Here is a 5119-nt window from a genome sequence, read left to right on the forward strand (position 1 = left end):
TGCATGAACTCCCCCCATCTTTCTGCTTAGCAATAAAAGGCATTTTTAAGTTCATATAAACACATCCTTTACAACTGCCTAGACAGATAATTATTATGTAAACTAGAGGCCCAATGCATGAAGATTTGTGCAAGAATGGGCCTTCCTGCCAAAACCGATTTGGCTCAGTGGATAGAGCATCGGCTTGCAGACTGAAAGGTCCCAGGTTCGATTCCAGTCAAGGGCATGTACCTTGTTTGCGGGCACATCCCCAGTAGGAGCTGTGCAGGAGTCACCTGATGGATGTTTCTCTCTCATCTAACTCTCTACCCCTCTGTCTTCCTCTCTGTAAAAAGTCAATAAAAATATATATTAAAAAAAAAAAAAAAAAAAAAAAAAGAATAGGCCTTCTTTCCCCTGGCTGCCAGCACTGCCTTCACTCTGGCCAGTACCGCCTTTCTACCTTAGCTCAGGCCCGGAGCCACCTTCCCATGCTGCCCAGAGGCCCAGAGCTGCTGGGGTGGTGCAGGACACTCAGAACCTGCATATGTAAATTAACCCACCCTCTTTGCTGGGTTAATTTGCATACACTCACTCCTGATTGGCTTTTGGTCATCATAAAGATATGGTCAATTTGCATATTTCTCTTTTATTAGTGTAGATAGCACAGGGCATTCAGTAAATAAGTCACAGACCAGTAAGTTCAATTGTGCAATTGTGAAAGATAACATGAAAGAGGTTTGGAAACCTTAAGGGTGGGTAATCAACTGTATTTTCAACATGTCTTCAATTGCCTTTAGAGAGCATGTGGTTTCCTTCTTCTTTTGACCTGCAAACTGATAAAGTCTGTTTGTTTGACTAGCTGCCCAACTAGCATATTGTTCTTTTCTGCATTTGCACTTGCTTTTGGGTGAGAAGAAATATAACTTGCTCAGATGTCAAGTCCAAAGTTCTCATATTCCTGCTGCTCAGTGTCAATGCCTGTGCAAAACACTTTCTTGAAAGTTCAAGGTATTCAAGTCACCTCAGAGTACTGCTGACAGTGTACGTGGTTGTGTGGATTAGTCAGCATTAGCTCCTCTGCTTTAGCATGGTCCTGTTCATTGATACGAAGCCCTCATGTCCAGGCCAGGTTTCTTGGTCTCCAACAAATTGTTCTAGATACTCAATCACTTCCTGAGTGACCTCCACACTTGCCCCTGAGCTTTTCAGAGTGGCAAGCTTATGCTTTCCAGGTGCAGTTTTAGGTGGACCTTCATGTAAGATTCAATCATACAGATGTACAGCATCATCATATCTTTCCATAGCTTCAAATCTCATGCCAGTTAGTTCTTGATTCTGTGACTGCCAGAGAACTGTCTTCCGAACTCCTTAGCAAAGCAAATCCAAGTCTTCCTGCCCATAGTCTAGGGCTGCAATCATCACCTGTTCATATAGATCCAAATATAACATCCAAGCTTAGTAGAATATCCATAAATTAATTCCTGTCCAGCTTCCACAATTTCTATTTCATGAGTTTTCTTTTTTCCATTTCCTCTTCCATTTCTTTCTAGTCAACATCATAAAGCTTTGATATATTCACCATCTTCCCAGAAAATTAATTTCTTTTTTAAATGAATGATCAGGTCACTAGTTGTGCCTATCTGTATATATATCTGTATGTACACCTCTGCAGGAAATAATTAGAATTGGTTTATTTTTAAAAACCCTCAGCATAATAGGCTGACAGAAATTAATAAATACTAACAAAACCTAACCCAGTTTCCATTGCATAACCTGTCAACATCTCTCATGGATAAGATGATGCTAATTTTTGCCAGGGGAATTGGTAATATATATAAAGGAAGAGTCAATGACATACATAAAATGGATGAGTATTTATATGATTGAAGATATTTTCATGTTTCTAATGAGAGTGATTGCAGCTGCTAAGGAAAAAACACTTTATTGTTAACACTGTAAAAAAAAAATCACATATTTATCTTAGATGAAGGAGCTTCATGAACCAATGTGTTGAAATATGGTTTAAGGAAATTAAGTATGTATAATCAATTAATCATACTTGCCTTCCTCCATACTATTTAACTGAAATATCAGTAATTCAAAAATTACTTCCACAACAATCTGATTACATACCATCCAATATGGCAAATGGAGAAAGAAATAAGAGCATAAAAATTAAATAAATTTCTTTAAACCCAGTACAGTCTATGGCCTGTTTCTGTGCTGAGGTCCCTGCCCTGGACTCTGGGGGGGGAGGGGGGCAGCTGGGCTGGATGGACAAAGCACACTGGATGCAGAGGGAGTGGGGAGGGCATCTCTTTGTGGGAGAACAGCTGCCAGCCCAGGCACTTGAGCTGCCAGCTTCCTGAGGAGGTACTGTATCCAGGATTAGAGAAGTGGTAAGGGTGAGGGAGGGCAGGGCCAGAGGCTACAGTGGTGGACTTAAGACTCCTGAGTGGCCTTGATGACCAACTGCCTCATAGGAGCACCTCCAGGGAGGCTGAGTCCACACTTTGGGTGGTTTGAAGAGACAATCCCTGACTGAGGGAGGGACATGGAAAGGGACCAGAATAGAAATGAGAGCCTGGAGGGTACAGTGAAGGCATGCATATGGTGCAGAGAAACCTTCTAAAGGCTTCCAGGTGGCATCTTTTTGGTCACTGGTGCCAGGAAGCCTGGATCCTCCCCTTCTTCAGGTATTGTCAGCACCTCCTCAGGAGGCTGGAGGAGACATGAGCTACATGCTCCCAGTGGGGAAAAGTCTTAAAAAGTGGACTGCTCTGTGCATGTTCCTTTGAATATACAACTGTTCAGTCCTAGTTGGTTCAGCATCCAACCAGCCCTTTGGGAAAAGCAAGGCAGTAACGGGCATGCTCAGAGGACAAGTGAAGAGCACATTACACTGTGGAGGTCCTTTATGTCAGATGAACTGTATGTGAGCAATTAGCTCTGACCCCAGAAGAGGACCCTGCCTCAAGTTTACCGCAGCCATCTAAGGTCCTGGTCCCCAATCCAAGTCACTCCCGTGGGCTCTGCAAGCTCCAAGGACACCTTGCTTCTCTATCCCCTTCCATCCCACACCCAACACCCACTGCCAGGCTTCATTCAGTGCCTCCTCAGCCTTCATTCAGTGCCTCCTTCCTGTGCATTTATTCCCAGTTGCTATCTTGGAATCGAGGCAACATTTTGCATTTCTATGGCACTTCCTGGTGAAGTGGAAATTGGGGGACCCAGACCGGCCTTGGGGAAGGAGAAGCACCAATCTCACCCTAGTCAGAACCCTGAAAACCTTGGCCCTCAATCTGGAAACCGAGATGGATCTCTAGACTCTAACCTCTGTGTTACCCCCAACACTCGCATGCCCACCTTTCCCATCCTCTCCGCAGGCTGGAGTTTCTGGAATTTTGTAACCCTCCACAGATCTGACATAGAGGACCCAGACTTCCTTCCTCCTTAGAATCTCCTCCCACCTTTTCTCTAGTCTTTAGCCTGCCTGAACATTCCTCACCTCCCTTCCCCCCAGTCTACTTGCTCTCTGGACTGCCAGTCCCCCAGTGGCTGCTAGTCTCCCTCTAACACCTCTCCCAGGATCCCATCCCCCTCTCCCCTTAGGCCACCAAGTCCTAAACCCCAGGCTCCTGAGCCTCTAGTCACAAGTGCCCCTGTATTTCTGGATATCTCTATTTAGGGTTCCATTCACACACACACACACCACGACTGCCACTCCCACCCCCAATCTGTGTCCTGTTTTCTTTTTTCTTTAAGTGTGTTGTTGTCTTTTCCCCCCATCTAAGTGAGAGGGCAGGGCGGGGTGAGGATGAACTCCCAACTCCGCCCCGCAGGGTGGAGTTATCCCTAGCCCTCACCCAACCAATCAGGGTTAGCCGAGGCAGTGACATCACCACCGACCAGAGTAAAACCCCTGGACTGGGCGAAATTCGCGCTCTCTTCTGCCATGCTGCCAGGTGAGTGGGAATGGCCCTTGCTAGCATGGAACAGGCTCTTTTGTTTATTGCATCGGACTCGGCTCCCTGGTGGTCCTTGGGGATCACGAAGTCTGGGCGTAACATATGGGGGAATTCGTCCGGGATCCCCAGCCAGGACCATGAGGGACCCGATCCGGAGAGTCTGACTGGCCGCGGTAGGTGTGTGTGTGTCTGTATTTTTGTGTGCGCACTCTGGAGGGACGTAAAACCCCTTGTGGAATTGGTGCCCGAAGACGTCTGGCAGACGTGCCATAGGACCACAGGCAGGAGGATCAGAAGACGTTCTGACCTCCCGGGAGGGCCCTACAGGGACCCTCGTGAGGAGAGGAATGAATGCTCTCCCAGGACGAGGTGTGCGGCGTGAGCTGTTGCCTCACCAGCGGAAACCTTTCCCAGGTCTGAGTTTGGTATCTGCGGGCGACATGGCACCCCAGGTTGGAGCCGGCGAAGTGTGGCCGGCATGGCGGTGCGGGGCCCCCTGGCGGCGTTGGGTCGGAGGAGGGGCTTCCGTGGGGCTCAGTTCTGCGTGTTGGAGCACAGCAGCTGGGCAGTGGTGGCCTCGCTCGGGGTGCAGGCACTTGGGTTAATTTGCTGGCTGCCTGAAGAAGGGGAGGCGGAGCCGGGAAGCCACTGGGGCGACCCCCACTTTCTCTTCGGGGGCTACCTGAGCAGGGTGGCTGCAGCGGCAGCAGCCTCGCTCCGGGGACCTGGGCTGGCTTGGAGGCCTCAGGTCTGTGGCAGCATCAGGTAAGGGAGAAGAGCTCAAGGGCGAATCTCTGTGCTCAGTAAAGAGAAAAGGCCAGTTCAAAACGAGTGCGCATAGTTTGGGCTGTGCTTAAAACGCTTTTCTGTGTACAGAATGAGCTTTAAAAATGGTGGAAATAGCTGGGAGATAAATTAAAACTGGTTTCCCAAGACATTGTTGAGAGGGCAGGGCGAGGCGAGGATGAGCTCCCAACTCCGCCCCGCAGGGCGGAGTTATCCCTAGCCCTCACCCAACCAATCATGGTTAGCTGAGGCAGTGACATCACTAATGACCGGAGTAAAACCCCTGGACTGAGGGAAATTCGCTCTCTCTTCCGCCATGCTGCCGGCATGAGTGGGAGGAGCCCATGCTAGCATGGTACAGGCTCTTTTGTTTATTGCATCGG

General features: G+C 48.3%; 1 pseudogene across 1 annotated transcript; it reads right to left on the reverse strand.

Annotated features, from left to right (window-relative positions):
• Positions 1-728: 728 nt before the first annotated feature.
• On the reverse strand, positions 729-2118 carry LOC311633793 (ER membrane protein complex subunit 2-like; annotated as a pseudogene). Its single transcript has 3 exons — positions 2046-2118; positions 917-1528; positions 729-825 (listed from the first exon to the last, which is right to left on the reverse strand). The product of its transcript is annotated as an ER membrane protein complex subunit 2-like (transcript).
• Between the last annotated feature and the right edge of the window lie 3001 nt (positions 2119-5119).

The sequence above is a fragment of the Pipistrellus hanaki genome (assembly GCF_964339955.1).
Source record: "Pipistrellus hanaki genome assembly, chromosome: 15".
Lineage (NCBI taxonomy): Eukaryota > Metazoa > Chordata > Mammalia > Chiroptera > Vespertilionidae > Pipistrellus > Pipistrellus hanaki.